General features: G+C 39.7%; 1 protein-coding gene across 1 annotated transcript in view; it reads left to right on the forward strand.

Moving 5' to 3' along the window:
- LOC132142308 (dystrophin-like) overlaps positions 1 to 15,462 on the forward strand; it is a 121,337-nt gene that overhangs the window by 1,531 nt on the left and 104,344 nt on the right. The window lies entirely within an intron of this gene.

A 15,462-nucleotide genomic window follows, 5' to 3' on the forward strand; every position in this document is an offset into this window, starting at 1 on the left:
TGCTTTTAAATAAATAAGAACCCAAATGTTTTAATCAATATTCAGACAAAACTAAAGTTAATAAAACTCTGTTGTAGTTGGACAAATTTATTAAACTGATGGAAATCAATGGTGCAAATCTGCATAAGATCAAAGAGAAGTGGGGGACTGAACTGGAGACAATTAACCAGGATTTGGAATGGCGGTTTTAAAGAAATATTCCTTAATATACAATCTCTAGCAGGAATATGCTTGGAAGACAAATACATATTTTGATGTATATTTCTTTTAAATGTATTCTGTTTGCTTTATATATCAAAATTCTATCTGTGTATGTATTATTTATTTTCAAATGTGTAAGTTATTGGGCTAATGTTTATGATTGTTTATGGAAATATCTTATTTTATATCCGATAACTGAACCCTTATGAGGCTCCTGGTATCCAATGGCATTTTTATAGTTGGACGAGACAGTTTGTCCCCTGGAACAATTTAAGGTTACACCTCTATCTTCTGCTCATAGTCTCCATTTCGTTTTTGTGGTAACTACCACTGCAACAGTGACTGACATGTTGACAACTGCCATAGAATCTTCTGACTCAAAAGATTGAAGAAATTCTCAAAATAACTGCTTTCTGCTTCACATACTCCAGAGAGCACATTTTATCAAAGAGTATAAAGTGCTTTATGTCAGCTTTCAAAACGCTGATATTAAACCTTTTAATGAATAATGAAATATTACAGGGAAATTATAATAATAAAAGGATTGTTTTTTTATCTTTTGGAGAGAGGGGCAGGGTTTGTTGTCAGCCTTTTCTGTTTGGGCCTTTCCCAGGGACAGTCAATAGTACTGGTGTTTCTATTTTTGGCTTTAATGGGAATATATATATTCTTTAGGAGATATAATTCTGTATGAGCAGCCACTGTTAGGCAGTATTGAGCAAGTTATCCTGAAAAAAAGTCTTCAGATCTCCTTAACATCTCTCTCTGGAAACTCAGTCAACTCAGTCACTGGAGACCTTTGATCATTTTTTATTACATAACCAGAGAAGCTGGGGAAAAAAACCTAAGGATGCCTTAAGTGTTGTATTCCCAAGAAATGTCAAGATATTTTAAACGACTAAAAAGCATTTTACTTTATGATGGGTTACTTTGCAACTCTTGACCATTTTCTTAAGTCTATGAATAAGTATGAGCCTTTTTCTATTTTGATTGATACTTGAGGATTATATATACCAAACCAGTATTATTTTTTGAGTTACTTTACTTCCTACAAATTTGACTGCCATCGTGGGTGGCATTCTGAGGAATGTCTCAGTATCTTCTCATTTTACAGTGTGGAGTGAACAGTTACAAATGCAGAAGTTTTGAACTAAAATACTTTTTGGAGCTTTAGGAACACCATGTGTTTACTGCTCTTTATCAGGGTGGGCTTCAAAGCCCTGGAGGCTTTTGTGACATTTACCGCTCACTCTTTACTTCACGTATTCATCAAATACATAAGCAGTGGCTGACATCAGGGGTGAAGAAAAATGATATTGAAATGAGATCTGCACCCCTGGTTGGCATTTAAAAAAATCAAATAAAAACTAGTAATTTAAATGGAAATACTGCACATGTAGTCTCTAAATGAAAACCAGAAACAACATGCATGTTTTTATGTGTGCATAAATGTTTAACTGAGGTCTTTTCATAGGTGGACATATGATGAAAGCCTCTTCTTCAAAAACAACGGCTTGTATTTCCTCATTTGACTCTCTGTTTCTGTTAACAATAGCAAGGACTGAAATTAGGAGAAAGAACCTACTGAAGAGATAATAATATAGATATTTCCATGAGCAAATATGATTGTGTTCTGCAGGATTTCCCTTTCAGTACCACATCTGTACATGATACTTGCAATAGACAAAAACAATAATTGCAATACTTTCCATTGGGCAGTGTGATCATTTCAGGTGTATTTTTTTATTTTTATTTTTTTGTATCCCACAAGAATGGATTACAGACACAGGCTTAGGCTATTTATTAAGGATTTGTCTGGCAGATGAGATGCACAGACGGCATGGTGATGTTCTGGATCTCATGATTGTATGTGAGATGTGCCACCGGCTGCAGAAAAACTCAAAGTCAACATAAAATGGCCCATTTCAGACCATTGATCAATTTTTAATCGACCCACCCAGGCATATAACAGGAAATGAGAAAGGACACCACAGTGTGTCTCTTAACAGTCTGGTTTTTAAAAGCCCAACATGTAATAAAAGAGGCTCCAGAAAATAATTTCATACTAATCACGCATTCTTAAGTGTGGTAATTAGGTAACGTACAATGACTTTCACGGTCGGTTTTCAGGGGTTTTAAAAAGCACATTTGAGTGCGCATCCGTTGAGGTCTCAGCAAACAAAATTATATTTTGACGCCCTACTGTGCTTACCTTTTTAATGTGGGCTTTTGAAATAAAACACCCAGTGTTTTGAAATATAGGCTAACTTGTTATAGCACTTATATATCATTGCTCTTTTTTTCTTTTCTTTTTTTTTATTTATTCCATTGTCCTCATTTGTAAGTCGCTTTAGATAAAAGGGTCTGCTTAATGAATAAAGGTAAATGTAACTTACTTGTAATATTTGACAGTGTTTTATGTTTACGTTACGCGTTCTCTGTGCGTTCCAAACCAAGTGTCCGAACGCCATACTGTTGCTATGGTTACCGCGATTCCTGTTCGTGAGCGTGGTTTTATTGAATGTGCCCAAACTTGTTTTTCAACTTTATATTCAACTGCTATTTACTGAAACTTAACTCAAATTAAATCGCATTCGTTGTTATTGGCGCCCTGTTTACTCAGGGAATTAGCCTGTATCCTAGCACAAACAAGTTAAATGAAGTTGTCAATTGTATCCGTAAAATATCGACCCCTCTCCGGGGGCTACTATCGTTCCCCGTTAGATAGAGCTGTAGTCAATCAGCCCGCATGCCAGAACACAGTTGCACCTGCCGGTATCACACACAGCAGAGCTAGAACTGCACCCAAGTGAGGGAGTACGAGAAGATAAAGCGGCAAAGTGTCCACCCACAGTTGCTTCACCAAATCATCTTCGGCTTTAGGCAAGGACGAGTCTGTTTAACAGCAAGGAAACCGGATAATCAAACCGCGCTCGCTGTTTACATACACAGGCAACGGACACACACCACAAACGCGGCTGCCTGCGACTCCGAAAAGCCATTACGAAGGAAATAGCTGCGTTTGTTGTGGTGTAAAAATCCTCATTTAGGTAAGATTGAATCATCATACTGAAATAATCTTATAGTGTGAGGTGATTGTTCGGCTTTTATTATGTCAGTGAAAGATTTAACCAGATTTAACAATTGATCCTCCAGCCGGGTGCTTCTTATCTGTAACGGGATCTGTTATTACGCACGAAAAAACATGTTGTTTTAGTGTTAATTAAGCGTGCACGGGGGTCTTTCATTGTTGTTTCTTGTATGCACTTACTGGTGGATGGCCAAATGTGCGCACTTTGTTATCAGTCGTGATTTTATTGGCGAATGTGAGAGAAAGTTTGGTGGTTAGTCGCTGCTGTTTAAACTGCAAGCAGTTCGATCTCATGCGCTGTTGTCATTTAAAACACGCTGTTTATTTCCAGTCTTACCGAAACATTTGGACTCGCGCTTGTAAATTGTGAGGAAACATAGGTGGCTGTGGTGGAAAACGTATGGCTGTAATCTGTGAATACAGTCCTGCCTCGGATGTGTGTCCTGAGATTAGGCGGCTAATAGCAGGTGTGTGCGTCCAGCGTCTCTGTATTTGCCCGTTAGCTTCGGCTCAAGCCCGTCACCCTATCATCCTATTTGCACAAGGGCGGACATAATCCAGCAGCAGCTGCCACCTGCCTGGAGTCACGCCTCCGATCAATGGCAAGCAATGCTTTGCTTTCATTCTCCTGTCTATCTGCACACACTATTCTGTCTGCCATTAACGCCTTCCAGTTTCAATCTTCCCATTATTCCCATATAGCCTACTACACAATCATCTGACACTTTTTTTTATCCCCCAACATCTATAGATAAATTATAAGATACATACACTGTAATTTATAATAATAAATCATAAAAAGTGACGTGAAAAAAAGTGAGTGATGTGACATTCAGCCAAGTGTGACCCATACTCAGAATTCGTGCTCTGCATTTAACCCATCCAAAGTGCACACACACAGAGCAGTGAACTCACACACACAATGTGAACACACACCCGGAGCAGTGGGCAGCCATTTATGCTGTGGCGCCCGGGGAGCAGTTGGGGGTTCGGTGCCTTGCTCAAGGGCACCTAAGTCATGGTATTGCCGGCCCGAGATTCGAACCCACAACCCCTAGGGTTAGGAGTCAAACTCTCTAACCACGACTTCCCCGTAAAAATGTTAGTGTGAATAGAGTGCAACAGCATTGGGATCTTTAACAGCTTTTCACACTTGAAATTAGTAATTTTGGGTTATTCTAAATGTAATTCTGGGTTATTTTGCTTCACCTTTCACTTTGCTTATACTTTACATGAGATTAATTTTCATAAACCTTGGGTTATCATTCTAATTTTCATGTTTGCACTCTCAGTGTCATTAATTGGACAAATGCAGCATGTAACCTGTTTAAAGGGGACATAACATAAACAGTTTCGGCCTATCTCATGTTAATCTTGAGTACCTGTAATATTGCATCCTTCATATCTTTAGTTTTATCAGATTTATAAAAGAACGATATCTTTAAGATTTCTTCCAAAAACAGCCATGGGAGGAAGCACTTTTGTCACGTGCACTTTTGTGTTGTTTACATACGCGCTGATTGCCAACAAAACTCAGTAATTAGATGGAGTTCTACTTACTCATGACCGGGATCTTTTATCACTGGGACTGCTCCAACTTTCAGTATGAAACGATGTGCAAATCCAGCATAAAAGGTTTTCTTTCCCTCTCAACCAAAAACACGCTTCTTTGAAGACATTCTTCTTGAGAAAGTCCTGCGCAACGCTGCCGACTTCTGTAACCTGAACGAAGCACGCTGATGGACGTGTTCTTGCTCTTGTTCTGTTTGCTGTGTTTGCGCTCTTCTGGGAGAAGTGCCCGTACAAGAATTCCATGCTTCATGATGTTATGAAGGGTCATACTCCAAATTTTTTTTTGAAACTTATGGTGCGTTCACGCCATATTGTAATTACAGTGACTACAAGATAACAACTTGTAAAAAGTGTTCACATCCTCGTAGAACTCGTAATTACAACTTGTCAACTGGGAGCTAGAAATTGTACCACATGACCACCTCAGATTCATTAGGAACTATGTTTAGACATTGATACTGCGATAGTCCCGATTCATGTTGTCATCTCGAAATCACAGTAAAAATGACATTGTGTGTAATTTTGGCACAGAAATACTCTGTCAATTGTCAAACTTTTTTGAAACTTTGACCATGTTTAGCGTGAGAATCCAAACACTGAAATGACTGTTTATACAATGCGTGTGAATATGAGGCGTGATTGGGTGTCTATTGCTATTGAATGGCGTCTAGCCATTACCCAACTAACTGGAAACATTCTCAGAACTTTGTGGCAAGGTTCTCTCAAAGTAACATTCTTCCAGTAACATTAACAAAACGTTTGTTCATCTGGTCTTAAAACATCATTCATGGAATGTTTTTCTGAATTATAAACCCGATTCCAAAAAAGTTGGGACACTGTACAAATTGTGAGTAAAAAAGGAATGGAATAATTTACAAATCTAATAAAGTTATATTTTATTCACAATAGAATATAGATAATAGGGGTGCTCCGATCACGATCGGCCGATCGTCATGCGCATCTCGTCAGTAAAGCCGGTTCTCTAATCAGCGGTAAATTCCATCAGGTGCGTGATTTCACATAGAGCAGCTGTTACTACACAGAGCCATTGTTAACTGAGAAGCTGCGCAAATCCACGTTCATTTTCAGCGTTTATTTGCGCATCTTCTCATTTAACAACGGCTCTGTGTAGTATCAGCTGCTCAATGTGAAACCACGCACCTGAGGGAATTTACCGCTGATTAGCGAACCGGCTTTACTGATGAGATGCGCATTAACGATCGGCCGATCGTGATCAGAGCACCCCTAATAGATTACACATCAAATGTTGAAAGGGAGACATTTTGAATTGTCATGCCAAATATTGGCTCATTTTGGATTTCATGAAAGCTACACATTCCAAAAAAGTTGGGACAGGAAGCAATAAGAGGCCAGAAAAGTTAAATGTACATAAGGAACAGCTGGAGGAGCAATTTGCAACTTAGGTCAATTGGCAACATGATTGGGTATAAAAAGAGCCTTTTTATAGAGCATAATATCATCCAAAGATTCAGAAAATCTGGAACAATCTCTGTGCGTAAGAGTCAAGGCCGGAAAACCATACTGGATGCCCGTGATCTTCGGGCCCTTAGATGGCACTGCATCACATACAGGAATGCTACTGTAACGGAAATCACAACATGGGCTCAGGAATACTTCCAGAAAACATTGTCGGTGAACACAATCCACCATGCCATTTGCCGTTGCCGGCTAAAACTCTATAGGTCAAAAAAGAAGCCATATCTAAACATGGTCCAGAAGCGCAGGCATTTTCTCTGGGCCAAGTGTTCAGTGGTCGGACGAATCAAAATGTAAAGTTCTTTTTGGAAAACTGGGACGCCATGTCATCCGGACTAAAGAGGACAAGGACAAGGACAACCCAAGTTGTTATGAGCGCTCAGTTCAGAAGCCTGCATCTCTGATGGTATGGGGTTGCATGAGTGCATGTGGCATGGGCTGCTTACACATCTGCTGAAAGGAATATCCAAGTTCTAGAACAACATATGCTCCCATCCAGATGTCGTCTCTTTCAGGGAAAACCTTGTATTTTCCAACATGACAAATGCCAGACCACATACTGCATCAATTCCAACATCATGGATGCGTAGAAAAAGGATCTGGGTACTGAAATGGCCAGCCTGCAGTCCAGATCTTTCACCCATAGAAAACATTTGGTACATCATAAAGAGGAAGATGCGACAAAGAAGACCTAAGACAGTTGAGCAACTAGAAGCCTGTATTAGACAAGAATGGGACAACATTCCTATTCCTAAACTTGAGCAACTTGTCTCCTCAATCCCTAGACATTTGCAGACTTTTATAAAAAGAAGAGGGAATGCCACACAGTGGTAAACATGGCCTTGTCCCAACTTTTTTGAGATGTATTGATGCCATGAAATTTTAAATCAACTTATTTTTCCCTTAAAATTATAAATTATTTCTCAGTTTAAACATTTGATATGTCATCTACTGTATGTTGTATTCTAAATAAAAAATTTGAAACTTCAACATCATTGCATTACAGTGTCCCAGCTTTTTTGGAATCAGGTTTGTATTTTTGTTGTATTTATGTCTGTCTGACTTTTCTTTAAAACAGTAATACTTACTAGTTTCAGATGGTTTAAAGAAAATTCTAAAGTAATTTTGAACATAGAGTAAAAAAGTTTTCATAACTTAACGAGAACATCATTTCACACTGCATTGTTTCACATTGTACAAATTTGGCACTGCTATGCAAAAGCATTTCTAACCTGCTCCGGAGCAGAGTTTCTTAACCCCAGGTAAAAAGCAGTGCTAACCCTGCTTCTAAATATAAGTGTGAAATGTTCCTCTACCAGTGGTTAAAAGAGGGATTTATAATGGCAATAACCTGGGGTTAAATGCCTGTAATTTATGCTGAAGTAGTGGTTATGGATACTACTAAGACCTCTGTTTATTTTTGGAACACAGTTTAAGATATTTCAGATTTAGTCCGAGAGCTCTTAGTACCTCCATTGAAGCTGTGTGTACGGTATACTGTCCATGTCCAGAAAGGTAGGAAAAACATCATCAAAGTAGTCCATGTGACATCAGAGGGTCAGTTAGAATTTTTTGAAGCATCGTAAATACATTTTGGTCCAAAACTAGCAAAAACTACGACTTTATTCAGCATTGTCTTCTCTTCCGTGTCTGTTGTAAGACAGTTCAAAGCAAAGCAGTTTGTCATATCCGATTCGCGAATGAATCATTCGATGTAACCGGATCTTTTTGAACCAGTTCACCAAATCGAACTGAATCGTTTTAAACAAATGACTTAAGCTGTTAACTTTTTTAATGTGGCTGACACTTCCTCTGAGTTCAAACAAACCAATATCCCGGAGTAATTCATGTACTCAAACAGTACACTGACTGGACTGCTGTGAAAAGAGATCTGAAAAAGAACACCGAGCCGAGCCAGATAATGGGGGATAATGAAAATTAACCTATCAGTAAGGTCCTCCCCTCGAACGCAGATGAGCCAATGGCAGTCGAGTATCAGTTGCACAGGGAGCTGAACTCAGACATCTTTAGGTTTCAGTGCCATGTAGAGAAACACTGGAAGATCAGAAGCTTGCATCGGTTTAATGGTGTTCGTGCTACAAAAATGTAAAAACAATGTGCCTGTGGTACTTGTAACACTTATTTCAGGGATCCTGAGAGGATGGGCAATAGAATTTATTTTATTACATTTTACAAACCCAAACAAAACAGAGCAAAATGTCCCTAAGCATTCAACAACAATCTCAATGAGGACAAAAACATTCATATTCTTGTTGTCATACACTCATTAAGTTAAAATTTTCAGCTGCTCAAGCAGAACATTAATATCATCTTATGCTTCAGCAAGGTAACGTATTTCTGGCTAAAACTAGATAACGGTAAAGTTAGTGATTCCATGCTAACGTACAAACCTAAATAGCGAAAAGTGTAGATCAAAAACGCTTAAACGAGGGTCTACATTTTAGTGCCTCTCCATATTAATGTTAAACTGGTTAAATGTACATTAATTTAGTCATACCCTGCGATACATGAACAGTGTTGATCCTGCATGTTGTCATCCGCTATCCTGACGACTGTAACATGAGGTTTCTACTGCCTGCATTTTGATCTGTAAATCCACCGTATTTATTTTTAAATATTTTATATATCCCTCCATGGAATATTTAATTCCCACTTGAATGGTGACCCTTCTGTATCTGAATTGTGCTAAAACGTCATGGGACAAGGTTTTCACACTGACAGCTGTCATTGTAAGACAGTGAGTGACTCCGTTTGTTTGTCCGAGGAAGCCACTGTAACTAAGGGGGGGCGGGGCTTACTGATAGGTCAATTGCTTGAAACAAAAAAAAATTGGGTTCTATTTATTTAAACACACTTGCTATTATCACCTGCATAGGCAAGGCTAAATTCGTTTTCATTTCAGAATATTATTATCATGGTGTTTCTAAAATTAAAGTTGCCACAACCAGGCAAAAATAACTATTATGGGCTGTTGAATACAGTTGTGTATTGTGACAAGAGCATGTCATGCAAGGAGTTTAACACCTCCACTTTTGCAAAACATTGACCTTCAGCATTGTTGACACATCTTTGTTCACACACTTTTGCATGAATCTGTAATGCATTGAGAGCACTCTGTGAAAGATTTTTTTTTTTTTTTTTGACTTGGCGCCGGTACAGGATGGCTGCCTCCGTGACGTGCTCTGCATATGTTTTTGTCTTTTTGTTAGTTTGTCCTGTCTTTAGTTATATTCCTGCAATCAGTTTCACCAGGGATGAACTGCTGAACATTCGGCAGAACGCACCACAAGATGTTTTTCCGGATTTCAATTATTCAGACGTTTTACTGAATATTGTTATCGGAGGAGCAGCGGCGCTGATCAAGCGCTTCAGGACGCGCAGACGGGGAAAGCGAGCTGGCGCGCTCGTCAGACTCAGGAAGCGCGGATTTCGCACGCTGTTGCCTAGCATCCATCTGGCAAATCTATGCTCTCTACCCAACAAAACGGACGAACTCCTTCTGCTTTCTCGGACAAATAAGGATTTCACACACTCTGCTGCTCTGTGTTTCACGGAAACCTGGCTGAATGACGCCATACCGGACAGCGCGCTCCATCTGCCGGGCTTTCAGCTGTTTAGAGCGGATCGCGACCAGAATCAACGGGGAAATCGCGCGGCGGCGGGACATGCTTTTACATCAATGAACGGTGGTGTACAGATGTAATTGTGTTAAAGAAGATGTGCTGTCCTAATCTAGAAATGCAGTTTGTCAACTGCAAGCCGTTCTATTCGCCGCGGGAGTTTCATTCGCTCATTCTGGTTAGTGTTTACATCCCTCCGCAAGCGCAAGTAAGTCTGGCTTTACAGAAACTCGCTGAGCACATCACAGAGATAGAACAACAACACCCGGACTCTGTTTTAATCATTCTCGGGGACTTTAATAAAGCCAATCTCTCCCGTGAACTGCCAAAATACAGACAGCATGTTACATGTCCCACCAGAGACAGTAATATATTGGATCACTGTTACACCACAATAAAGGATGCATATCACTCTGTTCCACGAGCAGCTTTGGGACGTTCTGATCACCTTCTGGTTCATCTTATACCGACCTACAGGCAGAAGCTAAAATCAGCTAAACCTGTATTAAGGACTGTAAAAAGATGGACTAATGAAGCAGAGCAGGATTTATAATCTTGTTTTGACCTCACTGATTGGAGTGTTTTTGAAGCTGCTGCCACCGATCTGGACGAACTCACAGAGACCGTAACATCATATATCAGTTTCTGTGAGGATATGTGTATTCCTACCAAGACTCAACTAAATTACAACAATGACAAACCGTGGTTCACTGCAAAACTCAGACAGCTCCGTCAGGCCAAAGAAGATGCTTACAGGAAGGGGGACAATGTCTTGTATAAACAGGCTAAATACACACTGGAAAAGGAGATCAGAGTGGCAAAGAGGAATTATTCTGAAAAAATAAGGACTCAGTTCACTTCGAACGACTCAGCATCAGTGTGGAAAAGTCTAAAGAAGATCACCAATTACAAGACACCACCCCCCAGCACTGTGGAAAATCAACGACTGGCAGACGATCTGAACGAGTTTTACTGCAGGTTTGAAAGAACACCCATCACCTGCCCTGAACACCTCTCCACACAACCGTTCACACCAATAACAACTCCTGCAACCAACCCTGAATGCCTCTCCAAACAACCGTTCACACCATTAACAGCTCCTGCAACCCATCCTGAACACCTCTCCAATCAAGCACTCTCACCATTCACACCTCCTGCATCCCCCCTCTCCCCCACACCTGCAATACAGATCAGCGAGGATGCGGTGCGCCAGGTCTTCCGGAAGCAGAAAAGGAAAAAAGCACCAGGCCCAGATTGTGTTACACCAGCCTGTCTGAAATCCTGTGCTGACCAGCTGGCCCCCATCTTCACAAAGATCTTCAACAGATCGCTGGAGCTGTGCGAAGTCCCTTCATGCTTCAAACGCTCCACCATCATCCCCATCCCAAAGAAATCCAAAATTACAGGACTAAATGACTACAGGCCTGTGGCTCTAACGTCTGTAGTCATGAAGTCATTTGAAAAACTGGTGCTGGCCCACCTGAAGGACATCACTGGACCCTTGCTAGATCCTCTTCAGTTTGCCTACAGAGCAAACAGGTCTGTGGACGATGCAGTAAACATTGGACTGCATTATGTTCTGCAACACCTAGACAGACCGGGGACCTATGTGAGGATCCTGTTTGTGGACTTCAGCTCGGCTTTTAATACGATCATGCCAAACCTCCTCCTGCCCAAACTAACTCAGCTCTCCGTGCCCACCTCCGTCTGTCAGTGGATCAACAGCTTCCTGACAGACAGGCAGCAGCTAGTGAGGCTGGGAAAATACACATCCAGCACCCGTACAATCAGCACCGGAGCTCCCCAGGGCTGTGTTCTCTCCCCACTGCTCTTCTCCCTGTACACTAATGACTGCACATCTAAGGACCCCTCTGTCAAGCTCCTGAAGTTTGCAGATGACACCACACTCATCGGCCTCATTCAGGACGGTGACGAGTCTGCTTACAGACAGGAGGTTAAAGAGCTGGCTGTCTGGTGCACTCTCAACAACCTGGAGCTTAACACGCTCAAAACAGTGGAGATGACTGTGGACTTCAGGAGAAACCCCCCTGCACTCCCCGCACTCACCATCATGAACAGCACTGTGACTGCAGTGGAGTCATTCAGGTTCCTGGGCACCACTATCTCTCAGGACCTGAAGTGGGACATTCACATTGACTCCATTGTGAAAAAGGCCCAGCAGAGGTTGTACTTCCTTCGCCAGCTGAGGAAGTTTAACCTGCCACAGGAGCTGCTGAAACAGTTCTATTCCACCATCATCGAATCCATCCTCTGCACTTCAGTAACTGTCTGGTTCAGCTCAGCTTCTAAATCGGACCTCAGAAGACTACAGAGGGTAGTACGGACTGCTGAGCGAATCATCGGTTCAACCCTCCCTTCTATTCAAGAACTGTACTTATCCAGAGTGAGCAAAAGGGCTGTTAAAATCACTCTGGACTCCTCACATCCAGCACACTCCCTCTTTGAACTGTTGCCATCTGGTCGACGCTACAGAGCACTGAGCGCCAGAACGACCAGACACAGGAACAGTTTCTTCCCTCAGGCAATCCATCTTATGAACAGCTGATACACACTGAACACACTACACTTTATATTTATATACACATACACTTAATTTATCTAACACACATACTTAGTATACACTTAAATTTTGCACATAATATACATGTACATACATAATTGCATTTTTGTAATATACCTGCCTACAATTGTCAATTTGTATATTGTCATTCCTTGTCTACTTATTTGTATTTTTTGTATTTTTATATTCTTTTATTATGTGTTTTATGTTCTGTCGCTGTCATTCTGTTGTACTGCGGAGCTTCTGTCACGAAAACAAATTCCTCGTATGTGTAAACATACCTGGCAATAAAAGCTCATTCTGATTCTGATTCTGATTCTGAAGATGTTATGTCAGGTAACCTACAATGCATTTGATTTGGTGCCATCTTAGTGAACTTTAAAATTCTGTCATCATTTACTCGCCCTTAAGTCTTCTGAAACCCATTTCTTTTTTGGAACACAAAATGATTTATTTATTGCAGAATGTCCTTCTGCTCTCTTCCATATAATGCAAGTAAATTGTGGCCACAGCTGTTTGTCACACAAAGTTATTGTAAATGGCTTAAGAAGACTTGAAACATAGCACACAAGTTGTAAGGACCACATTTATGATGCTTTGACAGCACCTGGTCACCATTCACTTTCAAAATATGGAAGAAAGCAGCTCTGATATTTTGCTTTGGTGTTACATGGAAAAAAGAAAGACATACAGATTTAGAACACCTTGAGAGTGTGTAAATGGAGACAGAATTTAGATTTTGTGGTGAATTAAGATAACGACAGTGTTAATGAATTATGTCTTAAAGTTTAGTCATTCAATATGTAGTTTGTGAAGGGACACTGCGGGACGTCATCTACCCTGTTGTGTTTCTAAACCTGAAGAATATAATTTCCCCGTCAAATCCTGAGCTTTTAAAAGGAGCTAATTCAGTGCTTTGTAGATCAATATCAGTAATACTGCAAGATAATGTGAAGGTTCCTGCTGCAGCAAAGGACTTACATTAATCAGCTTTTCCTTTGTGTGGAGCTGCTTTATTCTGCACATTTTGTCAAGGGGGTTGACAGTCTAATTGAAGCAGATTGTAGTAATCAAGTAAAGGAATGACTTTTGGCATCATGGAACATTAAGGGATCTCTGATTTGCTCCAGAAATTATTGATCCACGATAAGAATAGTTCATAATTGGTGCTTTTTTGCACTGTTGAGATGCCTTTACAAGTCATCGCTCTCTGTAGTAAAGAACTCAAATGAGCCTTGGACATGATAAATGGCATTGCTTTCTAGAACTGAAAATGTGATCTGCATGAAATAGCTAAAACTATGGAAGCTTGTTTCTGCCAGAGGATTTAAAAAAAAACTGACTTTATCTGCCAGTTTAGATTTTTTATTTTTTTTTATTCCATCTCATAAGAAAAAAAGAATTGTGAGGTGTAAACTTGCAATATTGTGAAGAAAAGAATTGTGAGATATAAACTCACAATTGTGAGACAAAAGTCTGAATTGTGAAATAAAATGTTGCAGTTACCTTTTTTATGGAGGTATAAAAAAATAAATAAATAGAATTGCGAGATTTGAACTCAGAATTCTGAGAAAATTCTGAGTTTATATCTTAAATTCAGATTTTCTTTTCTGAGAATTGTAAGTTTATATTTTGTAATTCTGACTTTTTTCTCAGAATTGCTAATTTATATCTTGCAATTCTTAGATAAAAGCTTTCACAAAAACATTTTATTATTATTTTGGATGTTCAATGTTTAAATAAATTCTATTTGAAGTGGGGCTTGCTGGTTGATGATACTGTATTTCAGCAAATTTGTAAAAAGAAAAATGCAAATAATGTGAAAACATACCGTTAATAATTTTTATTTTTTTGGATTTTATTATATTTATAATCTATTTTTAGTTCTTTGGAACTGATTTAATCTTCTTCAGTGCTTGGTCTTAAACATTGCTGTTTACTCTTTTGTCATAGCAAAACCGTGTGAGTGTGTGTGTTATTGCGATTAGAAGCATGACATGGTGCAGTCAGGCTTAAAACAAATCTGAGCCATGCTACTGTGATTATGCAGTCAGCTGAAGTGTAGGCTGACCAATGGGAACAATGAACTGAAGCTACCCATTTCATGATGATTATTGCCATGGTGGCAAAAACAACTGGAAGCTTAAAATCAATTATGCATGAAAATGCTGTCATCCACGCTGACTCTGGAAAGCTTTTGATTCACCACCCAGTGCTTTATGTGCACAAGGCTATATCAAAGTAATGCTTACTCTTTCTTAATGATTCCATGGCTGTTCTGAAAGGTTTTAAAGAGATCGTTTGCCCAAATATGACACTTCTGCCAAATCAGTATGAGTTGTTTTCTTGCATGGAAGCAGAATGTCCAAGTAACTCGTTTCTAGTGGAAGTGAATGGAGACCAAGGACCACCTTTGCTAGACTTTGCTAACTCCTTTTGTGCCCCATGCGAAGAAGAGAAAAGATGACAGAGTTTTTATTATAGGCTTGAACTCTCGCTTTAATATCATCAGGGCCCCTAGATAAGAATTACACTTTTGTAATCAATCTCAAACTCGAGCAAGCTGAGAGGATAGCGCACAGAGATCTGAATCAAAGCAATTGGAGAATATTAGAGTGGGGAACAACACAAGCTTTTAATGTGATATGAAAGCTAAATGTTCTTTGCACTCATTGATTTTTAATGTTCCCAACTCACAACATTTTCTTCACTCTCTTTGCAAATACAACAGTGACTTTCTGGCATTGTAGTCTTTATTGCCGGCTCTAAGTGAGGCAACACCACAAAGAGGACTTTTATACAAACAAAAGTATTTATTATTTATTTATTTATTTGGTAACAATTTATTTCCAGGTTTCTTAACTAGTTGCTTATTAGCA

The sequence above is a fragment of the Carassius carassius genome, chromosome 6 (assembly GCF_963082965.1).
Source record: "Carassius carassius chromosome 6, fCarCar2.1, whole genome shotgun sequence".
In the NCBI taxonomy this organism is placed as follows: domain Eukaryota; kingdom Metazoa; phylum Chordata; class Actinopteri; order Cypriniformes; family Cyprinidae; genus Carassius; species Carassius carassius.